This window comes from Ictidomys tridecemlineatus, chromosome 12 (assembly GCF_052094955.1).
Source record: "Ictidomys tridecemlineatus isolate mIctTri1 chromosome 12, mIctTri1.hap1, whole genome shotgun sequence".
Classification (NCBI taxonomy): domain Eukaryota; kingdom Metazoa; phylum Chordata; class Mammalia; order Rodentia; family Sciuridae; genus Ictidomys; species Ictidomys tridecemlineatus.
In genome coordinates, this window is record NC_135488.1 from 29,693,331 (window position 1) to 29,718,174 (window position 24,844).

At 39.4% G+C, this 24,844-nt stretch overlaps 1 pseudogene across 1 annotated transcript in view; it reads right to left on the reverse strand.

Annotated features, from left to right (window-relative positions):
- LOC144369150 (mitotic checkpoint serine/threonine-protein kinase BUB1-like) overlaps nucleotides 1-24,844 on the reverse strand; it is a 79,514-nt pseudogene that overhangs the window by 36,070 nt on the left and 18,600 nt on the right. The window contains exons 9-17 of the transcript XR_013428624.1: nucleotides 13,960-14,192; nucleotides 12,489-12,562; nucleotides 11,112-11,240; nucleotides 10,908-11,018; nucleotides 10,056-10,152; nucleotides 9,070-9,151; nucleotides 4,842-5,016; nucleotides 3,670-3,757; nucleotides 792-1,030 (exon numbers count right to left, since the gene is read on the reverse strand). The product of XR_013428624.1 is annotated as a mitotic checkpoint serine/threonine-protein kinase BUB1-like (transcript). The remainder of the gene's footprint in view (nucleotides 1-791; nucleotides 1,031-3,669; nucleotides 3,758-4,841; nucleotides 5,017-9,069; nucleotides 9,152-10,055; nucleotides 10,153-10,907; nucleotides 11,019-11,111; nucleotides 11,241-12,488; nucleotides 12,563-13,959; nucleotides 14,193-24,844) is intronic.

A 24,844-nucleotide genomic window follows, 5' to 3' on the forward strand; every position in this document is an offset into this window, starting at 1 on the left:
ATTGTTTCCAAAAGTCAGAACTGGGAGTTGTGCAGTTGACCATCTGCCATTTTGGATTTGAAAGTTTAAATCAACATTCAGGGTGACAAAGGGATATCATCTGCATCTCACTCCGCTCACCTAAAATGCTAGGTCCTGCCTTTAGCAGTGATGGCTGCACATTTAAGGCACAGATGGGGTTGGTTAGTGACCTCAAATGTGCTCAGACAGATACACGGTCTTTAACTGCTTGCCCACTCATACCCACAAAACACAATTTGCACATGAGTTGTACTTTGGTCTAAGATAGAAAACAATTTCTAAAGGGAAGATGAAGGTTTCTCTCCAACTTAGAATAATAACGTATTCTTATTAGTGGCAATTATGAAAGGACTGCTAGGGTAGAACCTAGCCTTGTCCCCTAGCCACTCTATCTCTGGTCCATATTCTCTACCAGTAGGTGAGACTGTCTGGGTGACAAGGGGTAGTAGGAGGGATCTCTTTAATCTTGACCCTCTGTTGACTTTTCTGTAAAGTGGGGAAAACAGCATTAGATTAAATGCCTGACACACAGTAGGCCCTTGAATTCCAATTCCCTCTTCCAACAGTACTTAACTTGAAATCTAAAATTAAAATGGATCGATTTGCCCTTCAAGTACATTCCTACTGGACTGCACTTCAGTACAGTGAGAAGTGTCTGACTGTAGGTTCTACTCAATGGCACACGGGTCCCCCTCTGAGTTCTTCCACAGAACAGCTCTTCCTATGCTGTGGTCCTAATGGCATGACTAAGCCTGAGCCTCTGTGCACACCTGGAGCACTGACATCCCCATGGGGACCCATCTGCATCCGGTCTTCTTGGGGCCTGGCACTGGCATCGGACAGGTCCTCCACAACGGCACGGTCAGTGTCTGTGAGTTTACAAGCTTCAAGGCCCCGTACAGCTTCCTGGGTAAGTGCAGCACCCGGGGCAGGCTGGCTGAAATGGTACAAGGATGCCAAAGAGAGGTCTCTGGGGCATGTGCCTTCTGGGCTCTTCTCTTGAATTGAACTGGATGTGAAGAAAATTATAGAGAAAATCAAAACACCCTATTATTAGAAGCCTAATGGACTTGATCACACAAAAGTTCTACAACAGAGTTTCCTTTTCATTCTAGGAATGTCACTTCAAATATGCTGCACAGCTTGAGTTGATTAAATCATTTTCTTACACAACTATAGGCAAATACAAAGCTAGTCCAATATTAATAGAAATAAAAATCAAAGACATGATGATATACTAGATAAATGGGGGTGGTGATATGCTTGGTATTATTTAGCAGGGAATGTCGAGAGAAAGGGTATCTCAGCAGCACTGCTATGATCAAGACTGGATATCTAACTTCTTTCTAAAAATGACTTCTTTTATAACATTCAGACAACAAAAAAATGTCAACCACAATCTAACAAAATCCTACACATTTCCATACATATGGGTGTGTGTATATACATGCATACACAGCTGATTCCCATTCATAGGTTTCAGATTTGTGAATGCACCTATGTGTTAAAATTTACGTAAACATCCAGATCAACATTCTATAATTTTCAGTCATTTGCAGACTTTAGAGAAATGAAAAATCTGGGTGCGTGTTCCCAGGCCAGGTGGAGCAAGGTGAAGCCTACAGCTTATGCTCCTCACTGCCCTGCTTGGAGTCTAATGCCATGGTTTTTGCATTTCTGTGCTTTTTGTTGGGATTTCAGGTGTTTTGCTGAAGTGTGTCTATTGTTCCTAAACATAGAAGGCTCTGAGATGCCTTACAGAGAAAACAGGTAAGCCTCATCCAGGCACAAGTGCAATGTAAGTCATGAGTAATATGTGTTAAATAAGGTGACTTTAAACAAACATGGCAACAGGATAAGCATGTATTTCCCCTGGACAAGTGTCCAGTATACACTACAAGGAACAATGAGAATCAATCATGTATATCTCTACACCCACATTTAACCCTTACATCTATACATATACATCACAAATAAATATGTCCCTTTCTCAACTGCAACAATTTCTTAGTATTCCCTAGTTTCCCAAGACCATGATAGTTCAAATAGTACTGGCCACTATTTGGCTTCTCAAATAGACACTAGGGGTACCTTACCTGTACATTGAAAAATTGTTTCCATACCTTATACTACCGATACTGGTAACATGGGTATCCAAATTACTGTCAATGCATAAATGATTAACAAAATCTTTCTCTCTTGTCCATAAGAATCTGAGTCTGTTAACTGTTAGCTCTTTTCCCCTAAAAACTTACTCTGTCACCATTGGTTATGGTTAAAAATAACCCTCACTGGTTAACTGTATCTGGAGTAGAATTACAAATATCTGCTAGGAACCCATAGTTTCAGTTATTCATTTTTCAGAAAAAAAAATGAATTAGCATAAGCATGTAGAAAATGGTTAACTCACCAATAATAAAATAATGCAAATTCAATAAATTTTGGTTTTTAATTGAAATTGTGCCCAGTGGGTTTTCTCATGGGCACCCTGGGACCTGATGGAGGTGTTGCATAAGGCTCTTAAGCGAGGATCCTGCACTTGGTTCATGTGAGCCTTGCTTCCTTGCAACTGAACTGTCACATGGGGCCAAAGACAACAGTTCCTTGGGTAGGATGCACCCAGCCAGCAACTGGGATTTCTGCCCTATGTACTTCTAAGTTAATCTTACATCAAGGATGGCTTATGGCATTCTTGTGAGTCAAAGGTCTGGCTGGGCTTAGCCACTCCTGATGGCTCTTGTTATCAAAAACCTCATTCAACTGTGACCCAAATAAACAAATGATTGGATAAAAGATGTGAACAGAAATTACTTAAGAAAAAAAAATAAATGAACCTAAACATATAGAAAGTGATTAACATCAATAATAAAATTAATGCAAATTCAATATATTTTTGCTTTTTAATTGAACTTGTGCCTTGTGGGTTTCTAATAGGAGGCAGTGAGAAGAAGGGGTCAGCACTCAGACAAATACAGGTTCACACTCCAATTCTGTAAATTTGCAGCCTTATGACTTTAAGTCAATAATTTATCTGAGACTCAATTTCCTTATCTATAATGGAAAAAGAAAGAATAGTCCCCACAACTCAGTTATTATAAGGGCTAACTGAAAGACAGAGTCCAGGAAAAGCGTAAGTACTGTGTCTAGAATAAAATAGTTACCCAGAAGATGGCAGCCTTGGTTAGGATCTCTGAGGTTTACAGCCTGCGCAGACATGGTGGGGTTTACGGTGCCGAGTCTACCTTTACTGCTTATTCCTTAGGAGGCTTAAGTACCTTCTCTTCTCTTTAAAGGAAGTCATCAATTTTCTCAATTTTACTGGGTATGAAAAGCAATTCTGTGTTTGCCCAGTTCTGCAACAGTCTTCACATGGCAGGGTCTCTTTTTGGTAAAAGGCTTTCCAGTTCTAATCCCCAAATGAGTACAAGTCAGTTGCAGACTCTGTCACCCTAGCTGCTTCTCTCACTGTCCTGATACCAAGAGGGGGGCTCATTACTGGGCTTAGAGGACCTTCTGACTACAAGCTGCCAATTGTTAAGCACTTTATGAGTTGTTTAGGATGGGATTAGGCATTCTCTTACATCTGGAAAAGGAAAGCTCATGGAAAGCTCAAGTGGAAATGCAGAGAAGGGCACAACTGCAAGTTACCTGAACTTTCTGTCTCTCAAGGGCTCCACCACATTCTCAACACAAGAACTCAACGGCACATGGGTGCACTGCGTTGCTATCATGCTTTCTGAAATACACAAAAACGAGAGACACAAACATTTCATGCATGTATATGCACGCGCATACCATTTGACATGGTTACAATTCTAGAATTCCTTTATATGATGACTTTCATTATAATTTCAAAATAGTGTTCCATGGCAAAGTGCGATAAGATGCGGAAAATCAAGATCACTCAACCCTCTCGTACAGGGGAGCACTTCAGTTTTGACATCTGATCTATAATGATCCTTCAAGAACAAAGAGTCCAGAGAGCAGCAGGTCCACTCCAGACAGGATGACCACACAGGTGGTCACTGGCATGGGTGACAGGTCACAGCCAGGTTCAGGAGATTAGTGAAGTGAAATTCCTTGGCAGTTATTTCATTATTGCTTTTAAGAAGTACCAGCAGTGACAGAGTTTGGCTGGTAAATTGGTAGTCACTGAAATGGTACCAAAGTCCCAGATCTCATAATATTTATACTGTAGGTTGGTAATAAAAAACTAATAATTATCTGTGCTCAATGTAATGCCACATATCAGGGTTCAATTCAGAGATATATATCTCTTTTATATAGGGTGCTATATTTGGGATGCAGTAGAAATAAAAGACTATTTGTGAGTTTTGTCATTATTCCCTTGAAGCAAAACACTAAAAAACAAAATTATTTTATGTGTAATGTATCCTTGGCTGCATGTCTGAAATAATAAAAATTTATAGAAATGTATCAAGGACCAAAATTGGCTATTTTTTTATTCATTAAAAACCATGTTTAGTATTTTTAGCATTCAAATAATTATCTGTAGTGCTCCCCTCTTGACTTTTGAAAAACATAATCATACTCCTGTACAAATGGTTTGGACTTTGTATATTTGCCTTTATATGCTTCTATAAGTTTCCCCCATTTCTACCTATGATCTGTTATTAAATTTTCAAAATATGTGGACTTTATGAAGTTAGTATGCCAAAGAAAAAAACAATTAATGGATTCCAAGCCCCTTTATGGTTTTCGAACGTCCCCCTTAGAATTTTCAAGAACACTATAATAGTAATGAACCAACTAATACTAATGTTTGTAGAAGACAGACACTGAAAAAGTATGTCGCATACCTTTATCTTCCAGATTGTTCACTGCGTCTGCTGGAAGCTTGTGGAAGGGGGTAGATGCAAGCTGGGCAGCAGAGGTGAAGTCCCCTGTGCTCTTAGGACTGGGTGCCAGGGTTCTGTTGCAGCGAATACCCCAGACGGTTGAATCATCCAAAAACTCTTCAGAATGAGGCACTTCCTACAACAAAGGAGGAGCTGAAAAATAATCGCCATCTTCTTGTTTTGTCTGTGAAATTTAGACATTAAGACTTCAAGCTGGGTGCAGTGGTACAGAATGTATCCCTGCCATTCAGGAGCCTGAAGTGAGAGGATCACGTGAAGTTTGAGACCAGTCTGAGCACCACAGCGAGATTTTGTCCCCAAAAAACATTTTACCCCTCATCTTTAATACATCTCAGTGGAACTACAACACAAGGGTCACATTTTTTATTTTAATTCTACATTTTTCTTTAAATTTGAAAAAAAAATTCCAGGTTTATAGAAAGATTACAAAGGTGGCACAGTCTCATATAACCTTCATTAAGCTCCCACTAGTGTCAATTTCTTCTAGATCCTGGCACATTTCAAAAAGTTAAACACCACTTGTAGCTATCAGTCCTTATCTGGATTTCACAAGTCCCCTCCAATATCCCTTGGCTGTCCCGGATCCAGTCCAGGATGGCATGTGGACTGTCCTGTTGACTTTGTCTCCTCTAGTTTATGAACATCTATCAGTCCTTCCTACTCTTTCCTTGCACTGAAATTTGTGAACACTAGTCAGGAACTGTGCAGAATGTCCCCCTAATTTGGGCTCGTTTTCTCACATGTAGATTAGAATTATAGGTTTTGGGGAAAACTTGGGGTAAAGGACCTTCTCATTATACAGTGGGGATGCATGCTAGCTAGCCACAAGGCTTGTTCCTGGTGAGGTTAAACCCAATCACTGAGAAGGCATTTGTGAGGTTTCCTCACGGGAAACCATTTTTCCCATTCTCTATTTGTTAGAGAATGGGAAAAATGTCTTACCCAAACTCAAGGGAGGTAAATTAAACTCCACCTTCTAGGATGTCATTAAAGCATTTGTGGACAAATGTTAAACCACCGCAGAATCAACAGTGGTGAGATATTTGGAAGCTCCAGAAGTGCCTGTTTCTTCCTGAAGTTTTACTCACCAATATCTGTTCCTTAGTGGATCTTGCCTATAGCATTTATTTTATTGGGACTCTAATGATGCCTTCCACATCACTTGGAATTCTTCTCTAAGGAAGAATCATCCTTTGCTCCCTTTTATTTATATCAATATCTGTTTTATTTCTTGGGTGATAATTCAATATTACTTTATTCTACTTATTGTTCAAATTTTTCTAGGTTTAGCCATTGGCTCATTCAGGTTGGCATCTATATTCTTTTGATATGCCACATCTTTCTTGGTTTTCTTATAGGAAAAAACAAAACCCAAAATCCTTCCTTAATTTTCTAGCACAATATGCTCCAGACTTATCTTGTATTTTTCTTGCCCCAGCCCCTAGAATCAGGCACTTCTCCAAGAACAGAATTACGGGTCAAGTTTTTTAGAGTCTGTAGGGAAAGACAAATTGCTGAGTCAGGTCCATAGCTCATGACCCCCTTTGGTTGCCCTTACAATGCCACCCATGGTTTTTATTTTTTTAATTTGTTTAGATACGCATGACAGTAGACCGTATTTTGACATATTATACATACATGGTGTATAACGTAGGATTCTATTCCTGTGGTTGTTCATGATGTGGAGTTATACTGGTTGTGTATTCATATATGAACACAGAAAAGTTATATCGGATTCATTCTGTTGTCTTCTCTACTTCCATCCCTTCCCTTCATTACATCCCTTTCCTTCAATCCAATGAACTTCTGTTTGCCTCCCACCTTTATTGTGTATTAGCATCCACATATTGTAAGGGTCCGGCGAAACGTCGGAGTAAGAGACCGCAAGAGACTGTCTTATGCAAAAGCAGAAGGGTGGGTTTATTTGGAGACCAGCATGCTAGGGCTCTCTCTATAGCAAAAAGAGATAGAGCCCTGAGAACAGCTTGAGCAGAGCTTATATACTTTCCTTGGAGAGGGCAGCGAGAGAAGTTACATTTTGTAGTTTGGCAGTTGGGGACAGCTCATTCTGGGAACAAGATTAGCAGACAGTCCACAGTTAGGGACAGCACATTCTGAGAACAAGATTAGCAAACAGTCCTTAAAATTTCAACAGTGTTTTGTTAAGCATATAGAGAAACGGAATGACAAGTACCTTTTTTATTAACGTTTCAATATCAGAGAGAATATTTGGCCTTGTTTTTTTGGGATCGGCTTATTTCACTTAACATGATAGCTTCTAGTTCCATCCATTTACCAGCAAATGCCATAATTTCATTCTTCTTTATACCTGAGTAATGTTCCATTGTGTAAATATACCACATTTTCTTTATCCATTCACCCGCTGAAGGGCACTTAGGTTGGTTCCATAGCCTAGCTATTGTGAACTGATGTGGCTGTGTCACTGTAGTACTGTTTTTAAGTCCTTTGGGTATAAACTAAGGAATGGGATAACTGGGCCAAATGGTAGTTTAATTCAAAGTTTTCTAAGGGATCTCCACATTGCTTTCCAGAGTGGTTGCACCAATTTGCAGTCCCATAAGGAATGGATGTAGACCTTTTCCCTCACATCCTTGTCAACATTTATTGTTACTTGTATTCTTGATAATTGCTATTCTGACTAAAGTGAGATGGAATCTCAGTGTAGTTTTAATTTGCATTTCTCTAATTGCTGCAGATGTTGAGTGTTTTTCCATATATGATTTGACCTTTCGTATTTCTTCTTCAGTGAAGTGCCTGTTGTGTTCCTTTAACTATTTACTGTTGGGTTATTTCATTTTTTGGTGTTATGTTTTTTGGGTTTTCTTTGCATATGCTGGAGAAATGCTCTACCTGAGTGGCAGATGAAGAAGATTTTCTCTTATTCTGTAGGGGAGAGAATTCTCCCTCTCTCCATGTTTTCAATTGTTTACTTTGCTAAACTTCTTAGTTTGGCACCATCTCATTTATTGATTCTTGATTTTGCTTCATGCATTTTAGTTGGTTCCTAAGTGAACATGATGAAGAGTTGGGCCTACATTTTCTTCTAGTAGATATGAGTTCAATTTCATTCTGCTCTAGATGGATTTCCAGTTTTCTTCTAGTAGATATGAGTTCAATTTCATTCTGCTCTAGATGGATTTCCAGTTTTCCCAGCACCATTTGTTAAGAGGCTATCTTTTCTTCAATGTATGCTTATGGTGCCTTTATCTAGTATGAGATAACTGTACTTATGTGGGTTTGGTTCTCACACATAATTTTTATATCTTCTGCATTGTCTTCATAAAATCCACCATCTCTTCCAATGGAGGCGAAACTGGCAGATTGCTTCTTCAGATGATATAAGATAAAGTACTGGCTTATGTTTAGCATCAGGATATATGGAAAATGCATTGTGGGTTTGGTAAAAGTAATAGTTCAACAAAATGTACCTTTAAAGTGATGGCACTATGTCTGCAATTCACTTCATTATTTGTGAAAATTTTAAGCTCAATAGATCATCAGAGGGATTAGGGAGCCAGGCAATAGTTCATCCAAACAACCCCCCAAGGGACTACAAATAGGAGCCAGGACTTGGTGTCCTAGTGAGGTGCTTGGTGAGCCAGTGGCTCTCAATGGTGCCTCACTGCCATGGGGTCAGGCAGGGGCTGGGGATCGAGCACACTGTGGGTATACTTAGGACCAGGGTGGAAGTCAATGAGGACGGACACAAAGGCCACCGTAGTGGAATGCAGTGGGCTACTGGGCAGTGAAGGGTGCCTGCTGAGCTGTGCTGAGGATGGTCCATCTCAGTTGGATTCAGATTTGTTGGGTTTCTCACTGATATTCCACTTAGGCCTCACTTCCTCCGTCTAGGAAAAACAAATATCCCCAGGTGGCTTGTTCTTACTAGAGGGAAGGCTCTTTGAGGGCAAGGATCATATCAAATACATTTTTATTTCCTATACATATTAGATATCTGGCACATCACAGGTATTCAAATAATTGTCAAACAATATTCTAGCAATATTAGAACAATAACAAGTATTCTAATAAGTAGAATAACGATTTTCTACTTCGCACAATATATTGTGGTTTTATAGACATCACACCATTTGAGTGGCATAATCACTTGGCAGATCTGTGTCAGATGAAGTAGAGATTGGCTTACGTTTGGTTTTGAAGGAAGTCTGTTGCTAGAGCGTTCTCCAAAGGTCCTGGCTCCTGTGGGCTTGTTTTTAGGCTGTGGTAACCTAAAGAAAAGATTTATAAAATCAAAAACAGCAAAATATGGTGATGAAATAAATGCTACCACTTGATCTAATGTTAGAAAGATTCTCCCCTCATTTATTAAGGGGTTTCTTACTATTGCACTTCCAGAAAAAGTGAACTGACTATGTAAATATAAGTTGACTAACAGTTACCAAAGAGAGGGTAGAAAATGCAATTTTTGTTAGTTTTTAAATTGTTACAATTTTTTTTTTAGGAACAAAATAACAATTAGAAGCATGGCCAATAAAATACCTTGGATGCCTTGAAACACCTTAGCTCTTTTCCCAGTGCCTGGCTGAGATAGGGAACTTCTCTCTGCATGCTGGTCATGCTTTCTCCATTCTGCCTCGGTGTGAATTTCCTCCATACCAAGACACTTGTAATTCACCCAGATACCTCTTTTTCCATAGTTTAAACTATTAACCACTCTCTAGTATCATGTGCCTCTGCCTTAAAACATTCTCTCTGCAGCGTTACCCAGTGTAAGCTGCCTCCTTTCCCACTTATCAATCCTGCAAATGTAAACAGCACAGTACGGACAGCTGCACTGATTCCTCTACATTCTGAAACAATTTCAAACCAGAGAATCCTGTTCTTTGACAAATTCTAATGCTTTCCTTTTTCTACTGTGCTTTCACTTGGAGCTCTGCCCTCCTGGAACCCATGCACAGCACTGTGGCTCTGCAGAACACTGGCAACAAGCTCCCAGCTGTTGGTAGAAAGGCTTATCAGTGCAGAGCTGGGCCAGAACCAGACCACCCTGGCAGACAGTCCAAATTCCCTCCCTGCTGCCTCACCATCTTGAGTCCTGCAGGCACCTCCAGGCATCCTGTGGCAGTATGACATGTGTCCCCCCAGTGATATATTAACTTGATGTTTCTTTACCCATAATTTTCTTTGTTTCCATCTTCAAAAATAGGAAAAGCAGATGTCAAAGTGACAACTTTATTGACTCCCCAAGCCCCAGAAGAATTTGCATTTTCTGCAAGAGAATAAAAAATGTATTTCATGACTGTTCTAGGAAAAACATGACCCTTTACACTAAAACTTCAACTACAAATGAAGTGGGAGGTAGAGGGGAAAAGCTTATAGAAAAGAACTGGCATCAGTTTTTAAATACTAGGTGGTAAGGCAAATCACTTTGAAGTGGGATGAAGTGATTTAACTATAATCACTGGGCAGCCTCAGGTCCCAAATGACTGCCACACATCAAGAACACAGTTCATCATTCTCCTATGCCACTTCTATTATCACCTGACTCATTCAATAAAAGCTCTCAGTGGTTTTAGTTTTCATTTGCTTTAAGAAAAATCTCTTCTCCCAACTCCAAATGGATCCTACTGATCTTTATTACAATCTCTGGCTCCCAGCATGAATCCCCTGGCCCTAGGTAAGAGGGCTAGTTGCTGGCCTCCAACCACCATCTGGCCACTTTTCTACCAAGAAGGCCTCAAATCACTCCTGGACTACTCAGCTCTTCCTGATGTACCTCCCCATGGGGATTTTATCCTCCTTTAGATATCACTGTTATAGCAACCCAACCCACCTAACCCAACCCAACATAATGCAAACCCCAACTCTACCACACGCATGAAAACCTTGTCCAACTCTGCCACACTTCTATTTCATGCACTTTCTGTGATGACCAAGGCAAGGCCACATCTTAGGTAATCCCTGACAATGCCTGGGCTCCACCCACAGTACAATGCATCAATTAGCTTTCAAATAAATTATTACTTTGAAACTGGGCTTCAAATGCGTCTTCATTTTGGTCTAGAGATGGCCATTCATCTTTGTCATCAGAAACATCAGGAAGTGTAGGAGCCTGGAACATATTCATGATGAAACCTAAAAACCAGAAAGAATATCCATCAACAGATTGCAAAAGAGTTTAAATTTTTTATAGTTTAAGGTGCTACACATTCAAACAAAATGGTTTACCCAGTGCTTCCTTGGTGTGCACCGTGGGCGAGGGCTGGGCTCTGGAGGGTGTTGCCTGAACCATTCCCAGTGACGTGTTTGGAGTCGCATGGAAAGAACTTGCGCTGGCCACCTTGTGCGTTTCATACACTGGCAAAGGAACAGGACCAAGAGCAGGATCATCAGGTCATTTAAAACGTGTTAGAAGGCACACAACTGCTTCAATAACTTACGACAATTAGACCAGGTTACCGTGGTAACCGTAATTGTCAATAATCATCACTCCAGACCCACATACTTATCTTTGTAAGAATACATAAAGTAGGTGAGGCAAGAATCATAGTTTCACACAAAATAAAGCGAAGGCTCAAAGACACCGGGTGTTTGGCCTGAGATCAAACCAATTAGAGTTTTGTCACAGGTAGCATCCTGAGCTCCACCATGTCTCAAGTACTGTCTGCTTGTGGTCAGAGTGTAACCCCCACCCCCCCACTGTCAGTCCTAGACCACTTTCCATCCCACTCAGCTTGAGCCAGTGGTGTACAAGGCCCACACAGCCTGGGCCCTGCTTGCCCAGGTTTCAGTGTATTCCTCTTTGCCCTGCTCGCCCTGAAGCTCTGGCCTCTTTACTGTGCTTAGAACACCAGGGATAGTCCTGCCTGGGGGCTCTGCATCTGCAGTTCCTCTGCTTGAAAACTGGTTCTCCGAGGTGGCTGCATGAGTAGCTCCCTCCCTATTCCTCTATGCAGGCATTACCCTCACCAGCATCTTCCCTGTTCACCTTCTCTGAAATCTAACCCCTTACTTCAATATTAGCCTTTCATTCCTGGGGGGATTTTCATTGTTTTGTCAAGATTCCATCTCTAACGATGTAGAATGGTTGGTGCCCAGCATCCAGCAAGCAGGCACCAAGTCTCAGTTGAATAGAATGAGTCTCCAGCTGTTTCAGAGGGCCCACCCTCATTAATAGTCAATGGAAAGAATGCCACAGCCACCTGCAGGGGGAAGGGAACACCCACACTGTCCCAAGTAATTTAATAAACTATGCACACACTTCCAGTGTGGTGCCAGACAGGAGAACAGTATTCGTAGTTAAACTTTGAATCACCTTTCTTACTCGACCCAACTAACATGACTCATTTTAGATTAATGTACTGAGAAAGTTAATAGAAAAACTTGCATAAATTAATCTTTCAAAGAACTCTGAACTGATAAGATATTTACAATTAATACCATTGTTTTCAATAGTCTGGGGCTGAAATAACCCCTGGATTCTAAGAAGAGGATTCCTAACGCTTAGGTTTAGTAAGGTCAGAAGGCTTCCTGTCCCATAGCCCCAGTACAGCCCAAGGAGTGTGCCCCAGCAGGCCAGGATGAAGAGACCCCCATGAAGCTCACCTTCTTTGGTCTCTGCTCCACTCTGTGGCTGGAATCCATGAGCACTCTGACTCATACATCTGGAAGAGAAAACCCTGAGACACACAAGAATCAACATGTCTTACAAGAGAGTTTCTCATTAACTCTCAAGAAATAATAGTAAAAGAAGCTGGTCAACAATCACAGCCTGTTGCTGAAACACAGATGAAGCTGCTTAGATCCACGGTGTAAATAAATGAAATGTTTTTTCTCTTCAGTTCTTTTTGAGGAAAACACTCTTACAGATAAAGGCCAGGCATGGAACACTAGTATGTCGTGTCACTTCTGTGTCTCGGCACCACAACAACCAGCCCTCCTTGTGGCAGGACAGGACAATGGCTTCCTAGTTCCAATGGGCTCATTTGCTGTACAGCATAAGGGGCTGACTGGGCACTGATGCCCAACAAGGTGGAGGCACCAATGTGCCTCAGCTGAGCGAATACCTTTCTGATGAGCCCACAGCCTCAGGCTAACATCCAGATTTTAAAACAATAGCTACCAACAAAGATAAGAAAGCTATGCAAACCACTTGCATTAAAGCTGTGGTTAGTACACTAGGGGCAGGGGCCTCACCTCATACTGCCCAGGATTCCCTTAAGGAATGTCATTAAAATGTGAAGGAAAAAGCACAAAGCACTTTTAATTAAACAATATCATATCAAATCACAAGTTGCAAGACAGTCACAGTGACTGAAGATAAAAACAAACAACAAGTGATGTGACATTAATTCTAATATCTGAAACCCAGAAAACTCTCAAAATTGGGGAAAAAAACTTTCACAATAGTGTGGACGTGGCTTGTGACATGGACTCACAAACATGGATCCCATACTGCTCCGTGGGAGGACAAAAGGAGTACGAGGGCATGCCAGCCACTGCCTGGAGTAATGTCCCCTGCAGGCCTTGGCCACAGCCAGGAGGCAAAAGGCAATTCCAACTATAGGTGTTTATTCTTCAAATACAGAGCGACTTGCGTTTCAGGAAATTTTAATTTATAATTCAGAAGAAAAGTATGAAGACAAACAAATCTAAAATCTAGAAGAGGGATAGATCCCTCTAAAGAGGTATAAAATACACATGTTTGAAAGTTTTGGGCTCAATTTTTTTGATAATTTTTTTCAACAACATATTCATGTAAATCATTTTAGCTGGGTATGGTGGCACACACCTGTAATCCCAGCTACTCAAGAGGCTGAGCCAAGAGAAGCCCAAGTTTGAGGCCAGCCTCAGCAGCTTAGTACATACTCTCAGGAACAACAAAACCAAAAAAGAGATGAGGATGTTGCTCAGCGATAAAGCACCCTCAGGTTCAATTTCCAGTACTGCAAGAAAAACATTTTTTAATAGAGATACCCCATCTCTTACATAATGCTCTTGATACTGCAGGTCATAAAAAAGAACCTGACAGATGCCATTTACACCACTCTCATCTCCAGGACTGGCTTTGACTTACCTGGACTCTGTCACTGGCTGGGCTGTCAAAGGAGTAGGAGGAGCTATGCTCTGGCACACTGCTGGGGACACCAAAGCAGGAGGAACAGCATCTGCCGCAGGAGGAACAACAGGAGGCACCTCTCTGGGCTTCTCGCTCAAGTTCTTTGGGGTTTGCTGATTGAGTGACGGAAGACATCGAGCACCAAGTTCCCACTGAGCACCTGTGCCTAGCCCCACACATGCTGAATCCACCTTTCATGCCAGACAAACAAAGGAACAAAAATAAACCACAAAGACCAGAATGTTATTATCAGGTATTAGAGCTTTCAAAGCATGTGACCCTTATCCTTCCAGGTGCTTTAAAACACCTGGAAATTTTCAACAGTGACCAAAAAAGACCACTCCAAAACATAACGAATGCTTTGTTGCTTCCAACCCCGGCTGTGAATGCCACTCACACTTCTAACCATTGGAAAATAACCAGCCTCTGCAGTCATATCAGTATTTAAGAAGTGTCTTGTTTCTCTTTATTAAACTGAGGGAAAAAAAAACAATAAATCAATGTTACCAAACGCTCACAATGGTGTTCTCTTAAACTACCCTTGATAGGCAGCGTCGTCTTCCTAAATAGGACATGTGTATATGAACTGCCTCAGAAATAGGGTTCATGTTGGGAAGAATTAGACTAAAGGTCTTTGTTTTTCTACTCACAAGTACATAGATTAGAACTAATGTTACCAACTTAAAAGACAGAAGGGTTAATTCCTTGCCCAAAAAGTATCCTTACAAATTGTTAGGAAAAACATCAAATGTCTAGAATATTGTTTTAAACAATAACACTACTTATCAAAGAATATAACTTAAAACGACCTACATCTTTTCCTTACCTACTAAATTAGTACAGATCAAAAATAATTGTACACCCCAACTGGAGGAGGAGCCCAGCCTCCCGCCTGCACGGTCGGCAGACCATGCGACCCGGAGAGGGGGCACAGCTGCCCGCCAGAGAGGTAGACAGACCACCCCAACTGGAGGAGCCGCCTGCCCATACGGTCACCTGACTGAGCTCTGGACAAACATAGGTCTCCCCAACACCCCCCACCTCATCAAACACCTTATGAGAAAAAATGATGAAACTCATCTTGGAAACTCCCACCAACCCTTAAAACTCAACAACCGGTGGGCGTGGCTACCAGTTTGGTTCTTCAGCGGATCAGGCACCTGGTTTACATCTCAGAGAATAAGAGTGGAGAGGCCACAGGTGGAAGTTCAAGTCCTCTCATACTGACTACCACCACCACCCTGAACCCAGAGACTCCAGCTAGGAATTGACAATGCCACCAACTGGAAGATATGAAAACAGAGTTCTGAGAGGCATTTTTTTTCTTTCTTTTTTTATCTTCTCTCTTTCTTTTCATCCATTCATCCAGTCTCCTCTACCCTTCCCCCTCTGGTCCTCGAAACCTCAACATATGTGAAACCAAGAATTGTGCATGAAAAAGGTCTTTAACAACTGAGTCACCAGAATAATGTAATATAGAGGAATTCCATATGCCCCACCTCTCTCCCCCCTTTTATTTCTTTTTTCTCTTATTTTCTTTTTCCCACCCTCTTTTTTCTCTTTCTATCCTTGTTATTTGTTTTTCTCCTTCTTACTCCCTCTATCCCAAAAGACACAACATAATCTATGGGACACAATGAAAGCAGTTCTAAGAGGAAAATTCATTGCTAGGAGTTCATTCCTTAAAAAAAGAAAAAAAAACATATAAATGATCTCGCACTTCATCTCAAAACCCTAGAAAAAGAAGAGCAAAACAACAGCAAAAGTAGTAGAAGGCAAGAAATAATTAAAATCATAGCTGAAATCAATGAAACTGAAACAAAAGAAACAATTGAAAAAATTGACAAAACTAAAAGTTGGTTCTTTGAAAAAATAAATCAGATCGACAGACCCTTAGCCATGCTAATGAAGAGAAGAAGAGAGAGAACTCAGATTACTAGCATACGGGATGAAAAAGGCAATATCACAACAGACACTACAGAAATACAGAAGATAATTAGAAATTACTTTTAATCCTTATACTCCAATAAAATAGAAGATAGTGAAGGCATCGATAAATTTCTTAAGTTATCTGATCTGCCCAGATTGAGTTCGGGGGATATACACAACTTAAACAGACCAATATCAATTGAGGAAGACAGGGATGCCCTCTCTCTCCACTTCTGTTCAAGAAGCCATCAAAAGACTACCAACTAAGAAAAGCCCAGAACCGGATGGGTATACAGCAGAGTTTTACAAAACCTTTAAAGAAGAACTAATACCAATACTTTTCAAGCTATTTCAGGAAATAGAAAAAGAGGGAGAACTTCCAAATTCATTCTACGAGGCCAACATCGCCCTGATTCCTAAACCAGATAAAGACACTTCAAAGAAAGAAAACTACAGACCAATATCTCTAATGAACCTAGATGCAAAAATCCTCAATAAAATTATGGCAAATCGGATACAAAAACATATCAAAAAGATTGTGCATCATGATCAAGTAAGATTCATCCCTGGGATGCAAGGATGGTTCAATATATGGAAATCAATAAACGTTTTTCACCACATCAACAGACTTAAAGATAAAAACCATATGATCATCTTGATAGATGCAGAAAAAGCATTCAATAAAGTACAGCATCCCTTTATGTTCAAAACATTAGAAAAACTAGGGATAACAGGAACATACTTCAATATTATAAAAGCTATCTATGCTAAGCCTCAGGCTAGCATCATTCTGATGGAAGAAAAATTGAAGGCATTCTCTCTAAAATCTGGAACAAGACAGGGATGCCCTCTCTCACCACTTCTGTTCAACATAGTTCTCAAAATACTGGCCAGAGCAATTAGACAAAAGAAATTAAAGGCATAAAAATAGGAAAAGAAGAACTTAAATTATCACTATTTGCGGTTGACATGATTCTATACCTAGCAGACCCAAAAGGGTCTACAAAGAAACTACTAGAGTTAATAAATGAATTCAGCAAAGTGGCAGGATATAAAATCAACACACATAAATCAAAAGTATTCCTGTATATCAGCGACAAATCTTCTGAAATGGAAATGAGGACAACCACCCCATTCACAATATCCTCAAAAAAAATAAAATACTTGGGAATCAACCTAACAAAAGAGGTGAAAGATTTATACAATGAAAACTACAGAACCCTAAAGAGAGAAATAGAAGAAGATCTTAGAAGATGGAAAAATATACCCTGTTCATTAATAACCAGAACTAACATCATCAAATTGGCAATATCACCAAAAGTTCTCTATAGGTTTAATGCAATGCCAATCAAAATCCCAACAGCATTTCTTGTAGAAATAGATAAAGCAATCATGAAATTCATATGGAAAAATAAAAGACCCAGAACAGCAAAAGCAATTCTAAGCAGGAAGAGTGAATCAGGCGGTATAGCAACACCAGACTTCAAACTATACTACAGAGCAATAGTAACAAAAACAGCATGGTACTGGTACCAAAACAGGCGGGTGGACCAATGGTACAGAATAGAGGACACAGAGACCAATCCACAAAATTACAACTATCTTATATTTGACAAAGGGGCTAAAAGCATGCAATGGAGGAAGAATAGCATCTTCAACAAATGCTGGGAAAACTGGAAATCCATATGCAACAAAATGAAACTGAATCCCTTTCTCTCGCCATGCACAAAAGTTAACTCAAAAGGGATCAAGGAGCTTGATATCAAATCAGAGACTCTGTGTCTGATAGAAGAAAAAGTAAGCTCCAATCTACATATTCCCGAAAGACCTTAAAAGATCGCATTATAGGGATACTGCTACATCAATGTTCATAGCAGCACAATTCACAATAGCTAGGCTGTGGAACCAACCTAGATGTCCTTCAATAGATGAATGGATAAAAAAAAAATGTGGCATTTATACACAATGGAGTATTACTCTGCACTAAAAAATGATAAAAGCATGGCATTTGCAGGGAAATGGATGGCATTAGAGCAGATTATGCTAAGTGAAGCTAGCCAATCCCTAAAAAACAAATGCCAAATGTCTTCTTTGATATAAGGAGAGCAACTAAGAACAGAGCAGGGAGGAAGAGCATGAGAAGAAGATTAACATTAAACAGGGATGAGAGGTAGGAGGGAAAGGGACAGAGAAGGGAAATTGCATGGAAATGGAAGGAGACCCTCATTGTTATACAAAATTACATATAACAGGAAGTGAGGGGAAAGGGTAAAAAAAACAAGAGAGAGAAATGAATTACAGTAGATGGGGTAGAGAGAGAAGACGGGAGGGGAGGGGGGATAGTAGAGGATAGGAAAGGCAACAGAATACAACAGACACTAGTATGGCAATATGTAAAAACGTAGATGTGTAACCAATGAGATTCTGCAATCTGTATACGGGGTAAAAATGGGAGTTCATAACCCACTTGAATCAAATGTATGAAATATGATATATCAAGAACTATGTAATGTTTTGAACAACTAATAAAAAAATAAAAATAAAAAATAAATAGAAGAACAGAAAAAAAAATAATTGTAATACAGGTTTACTTACATATTGTTTATATAAAATGCTTGGAATTAGAAATGTGTCAGGTTTCAAAATTTTTTCAGATTTTGGGAATATTTTCATAGACTAGTTAAGCATGCATCCCTTATTCAAAAATTTGCAATCTGAAATGCTCTCAGATCCACAACTTTCTGAGAATGGGACATGACACTAAAAAAGTTTCAGATTTGGGAGCTTTCCAGATTTCAGAGATGCTTGACCAATATTCAGTTCTGAAGAAAATATTTTAAAAAGAATAATCAGAGATTTTCTCTACCAGATAGCAAAATAGGAAAGCTATAGCATATATACAATATGGAAAGATCAAGAAGAGATATACTCTCACTCCTCTTCTCTATCCAGAATTCACCTAATCCTCCCATGCTCCCCCTCCCTACCCCACTATAAGTCAGCCTCCTCATTTGATTTTTTGGCAATTGGAGAAAGGGAGGGGGCAGGGGATTAGCAAGGGAGGTGGAATATAATGGACATCATTATCCAAAGTACATGTATGAAGACACGAATTGGGTGTCAACATACTTTATATATAAACAGATATGAAAAATTGTGGTATATATGTGTAATAAGAACTGTAATGCAAAAAAAGGTAAATAAAGGCATGAATTGGCGTGAACATACTCTATATACAAAGATAAGAAAAATTGTATCCTATATGTGTAATAAGAATTGTAATGCATTCCGCAGTCATGTATTTAAAAAAAAATCAATAAAAGAGTAAATAAATAAATATATATATATATATATATATATATATATATATATGTATAAAGAAGAGAGATAGTGACTAAAACAAATATTAGAAATGAATTTTATAATATAAAAACTTAGTATGTGATAAACATATTTTGAATAAAGGGGCCGAGCTGGTCAATAAATGATTTATGGACAACTGGCAATTCATTTTGGAAAGTACATCTTCATGCCACCTCTACACAGGAAAATCCTATAAAGGGACCTGGAGGACCAGACCCTTAGGGTACTGAGTATGATGGAGGGACAGAGCTGTGCATCACATTTCTTTTGTTACAACACGCTTCCCAAGAACAAAAGGGATTACATTTGTAAAACCGAGAGTCAGAATGATCCAGGACTTTCCAATACCAATGGTAGAAGCCAAAAGGCAACGGGCAATGCCTTTGAAAACTCTAAGGGAGGCTGAGGCAAGAGGATTGCCAGGTCAAGGCCAGCCTGGACAACTTAACAGACTCTGTTCCAAGATCAAAAGCAAACCAACAGAAAATGCACTGAGAGTATAGCTCAGTGGTAAAGTAACCCTGGGTTCAATCTCTAGTACTGCATAAAATCCAAAATGACTTGAGGGAAAATGATTTCCTTCCTAGAACAGTTCTAGTCAAATCATCAACCAGTGTGAGGGTAGAACAAAGACACCATTAGACAAGCAAGAGATCTCAAAAACTTAACCCCTCATACATGCTTTTTAAAAAAGTTATGAGAGATTGTGTACCTTTAAAATGGGGACCTTAAGGAAAAGCAATGGCATGTGAATCAGGGATATACCACCAGAGAGAAGCAGGAAGAACCACTCCTCAGAGGCTCTGGAAGACATCTGGTCAAGAAAAGGGAATGGGAGTGCATCTGATGTATTGGATGTGATTGATGAATATTTTAAGTTTCTTCAGAATTTGGGGATAGATGACTGATAAGAAGCAAGAAAATACATAAAAACAAGACAATGAGACAATTATTTTAACAATTGCTTATATCTATCAAGGGAAAACACAAGTTATATAAAAATTGAAATAAACATTAAAAATGAAAAAACCCAATAGAAAAATAGACAAATCCATCAAAGTCAATTTATTTGATTGGTACCAGGGATTGAACCCATGGGTGCTTAACCACTGAGTCATACCCCCGGCCCCTTTTATTTTGAGACAGAGTCTCCCTAAGTTGCTGAGGTCAGCCTTGAACTTGTGAGCCTCCTGTCTCTGTCTCTGGAATCACTGGGATTTTAGATGTGTACCACCACACCTGGTTTTATGGTCAATTTAAAGAAAAAAGAAGACAAAAAGCCACTAAATCAATTAAAAATGTCCAGTACCACTTGTAATTAAAGAAACAGGTGGTTGAAAATACTTAGGATAACTAACATTATCAAAGTGTATGTGAGAAACAAGTAATTTTATATACTATTGATATGAGGTAAAATGAAATTTTTTAGAGGACAGTATTTTAGGTGCACAAACTTCAAAGGCAACAGTTGTACTTCCATCATTTCTAGAGAAACAATCTTGTATCATGTTTGTAACAGTCTCTGTATGATGTTGGTACCTGCCCTGCTGTAAGTATGACAGAAGACCATGCTGCAGCGGGTAAACTGGGTCTCTGTGCAGTGATATTGAAAGATATGTTTGTAGAAAAAGCAGAAAATAAGTCTTATTTATATGGAAAATTCAACTGTGTTCATTTTTATGTGTGTTCATGCACAGCATATATCTGGAAAAAAGATAAATTTCAGCAATTAGCACTGAATAAGAACATTCGTGGATATTCATGTATGTTTGAGTCTTCCCCCGACCTGTGTGGGCAGCTGAAATTAAGGTCACTTGTGTGAATTTCCAGGGACATCAAATAAAACACAGACACACGCTTTACCTTTAAGCAAGCTTCAGGACACGGCTTTTCTGCTCTCGGCCTCAGGCTCCCCAAATGGGGGAGCAAGAGAAAGTCACGAGAGGCTGGCGAGAGAGAGCAAGCACATTCGGAAGCGGGCTTTTATTGGGGGACCTTATTCTTAGAAAGTTCCATCCAAAAAAGGCCAGAAGGGGCAGGGTTACAAGGGATAGATGAGTGTAATTCAACCCAAGGGGCCATGGAGCAACACACCTACATCTGAAGGCACGCCCTCAACTTCCTGGACCAGGGCAATGTCCAGGTCACTATAAGATGTAGTGACTGGTCAAAGCCTCTCGGCTCCAGGATGGAAGGTGCAAATCATTCAGAGTGGCTCCCCATAATTGGGTATACATACTTATATCTAGTGAATGTTCTGGCATAGATTTTGCATAATATATATATATATGTATATATATATATATATATATATATATATATATATATATTACACACACCTTTCATTCAATATTAAAAAAAAAATCATTGCAGTCATGAATTTTCTATCATTTTAAAAACATGCATTTAAATAAGCTATACCTTTAAAGTATCCTATGTCATAGACATATACAATGTGGAAGATAAGCAAATGTAATATAGCTTAAATTATTCCCAATCTCTCCCATTCATAAATAATTTCAAGAAAATATGTGGCTGTAATATTCATCCCTATTTCTTCTTCCCACACAAGACAATGGCAAACAGAAATATGTCTAGATGACACATTATTGGAAGTCTATAGTCATTGTATGAAAGCCAGAAAAAGGACGCTAAGTGCTAATGTGTGAATATATAAGCATGGTCACACACATACATGAAACCTCAGCCCTCTATTCTCTACATTCCTTTGTTCATTCTTCATTTGAATGTCTTTCTGAATCACACAATTTTAAATTTTGGAAAGTTACTAGCTAGAATTAACTCTAAAACAGGGCCTAGAGAGCCAACAATCCCCACCGCTGGGCACAGGACGCCCAGGTCAGAGCATGTCTGTACCTAAGGCTTTTCCTGGACACTCGGCAGGTCCTCCTGGGACAGCTCCACCACTTGATGCAAATTCTTATGAAGCTCATCCATTTTCTGCTTTAATAGCTGCTCTTCAAAAGCATTTGCTTCTTTCTTTTTCATATAATGTCTGTCTTCATTTACTTAAGGAAAAAAAAAGGTTTATATGCAAAGCTTAAATTCAGTTCATCAGAGGAATACATAACAAATGGATAAAGTCCAATTTTAAGATGGCAAGTCCTATTTTAAGATGGCAACATTTTTTAGTTTTTTCCATATTTACAATCTTTATATGCCCTTAGCACAGTAACTATTAAATTCAGAGTATAAGTTACAAAAATTTATGAAGATCAAGTCTACCTGGTAATAGCACACAGTATCTTATTAAATGCTTCTCATAAAACAATTGGGGTTGTGCTAATCATTTGAAAATAATTGATCATTTCAGTTTTTAAAAAAGATACGATTCTCTAGGAAGTAAAAGTAAAAGAGTTGGGGCATCAAGCATGCTGTCAGTCACACAGCTCAAAACTGGCTCATGAGACAAAGTAGACTCTGGCTGGACACTTTCAGGCTGTGGTATGTGAATGAAAAAATTATCCAGGCATAATTCAAAATGGATCTCCAAGAATACTGACTTTTTGTTGTTGACCAAATATGAAAACGGGCTGGCCTGGCGTCAGTTTTGTTCTCCTCCTTCTCCTTTGCCTCCTGCCAGGAACTCGGTTTGCTCCTAGGTTCCGGGTGACGGTGACAACTCTGATCAGCACTGGCCCACGATGATCACATTTGGTGGACTTGCCTTCATGCCCTCCTTTGCTATTCGATGTGAAATCACTCTAAGCCTCAAGGCATGGGAGTATTAGACTCCAGTAGGGAGAATACGTCAATGAGTGGTATGGGTCTCCAGCGGCCAGTCTTAAGGAATACCAAGTTTCTAGAAGCACTGGGCGCACTTCCTGGCTGCCATGTGGAATGCCAGCCATCCATCGGGCTGACCCAGGCAGTGTCTTCCTCATCCCTGGCCCAGGGGATATTTTTAGGCCCAGGGGGATATTCTTGGCCAGCAGAGGGCTCACAGGGACATGGGGTCCTTCCAGCTCATGGCTCTGCCCCCGCCCCAAGCCTGAGACAACAGAGCCACATTCCCAGCCTGACATTAATATCTTGAATAGGGAACCCCCCTCCCTTTAACTTACGTTTTTCTATTTAAGGTGGGCTTCTTGTATGGAGCATCTAAGTGGGTCTCTCACTGTAAACTCTTACATTCCCCTAATAATGTATTACATGTTAGGTATATTTTTATATGCCTATTGGTTTCTCATGTTTTCTTTTTGAAGGGCTTGTTCAAGTTTTTGCTCATTTAAAAAACTGAGTTATCTTTTTCTACATTTCACTGTCAATGATAGAAATTTAGGTTTTTCTTGTTCTTTATAAATTTGAGGAAGTTCCCACCTGTTCCTAGTTTGTAGGGAATTTCTTAAAACTCGTGAATGGGCACTGGAATTTGTCAATGTTTTTTCTTTGTTTATTGAGATGTTCACATGATTTTTTCTTGTCTACTAATATGATGAAATAACATTACAATTTCGCATATCCAATGCTGGATGCACAGGTGTGTACATCTGAACATGGGGAGAAATTCCAGCTGGTCGTGACCTACTGTCCTTTCTATAAATTGCTAGATCCAACTTGAGAATGTTGTTTAGGATTTTAGTTTCTATATTCATGAAGGATACTGGTCTTGTAATGTCATCGTTTGGTGTCATGTTTTTCCTAGATTTAGGAAATATGTTAGGGAATGTTTTCTCCTTTTCTATTCTTTGGAAGAGAGTGCATAAAATGGGTATTATTTCTTCCTTAAATGTTTGCGGGAAGTCACTAGAGTGAAGCCATAAGGACTTGGAGTTTTCATTGTAGGAAGTTTTTTAATTGAAGTTATAATTTCTTTAAAAGAGAAATTCAAATTTTCTATTTCTTCTTATGTCAGTTTCAGTAAATTATGGTTTTTTATAAAATTATCTATTTCATCAATGTTGTCAGATTTACTGGCATACAATTCCTTATAATATCCCTTATTGTCCTCAGTGTCTGCAGGATCAGTAATGATATTTCTATTTCAATAGGAGATATTGATAATTTATTTTCTTTTCTTTTCTTTTTTTTTTTTTTTGTACCAGGGATTGAACTCAACCACTGAGCTACATCCCCAGCCCTATTTTTTTTTTTTTTTTAATTTAGAGACAGGGTCTCACTGTGTTGTTTAGCACCTCACTGTTGCTGAGGCTGGCTTTGAACTTGCGATTCTCCTATCTCAGCTTCCAGAGCTGCTGGGATTACAGGTGTGCATGTGCCACCTCGCCCAGCTTTCTTTCACTCTTTTTAAAGTATCTTGGTCAGTCTTTCTGGGCATCTTTCAATTTTATTAATCTCTTCAAAGAATCAACCTTCATCTCCATTGATTTTCTCTTCTGTCCACCTGTTTTCTATTTCATTAATTTATACTCTTTGTTATTTCCTCTTTTCTACATTCTTAGGTTTAACTCACTCTTCAATTTCTAGTCTCTTAAGTTCCCAGCTTAGATCACTGATTTTAAACCTTCCCTCTTTCTAGTATATGCAATTAAAGCTACGGATTTCTACCTAAGCACCACTTAAGCTACAT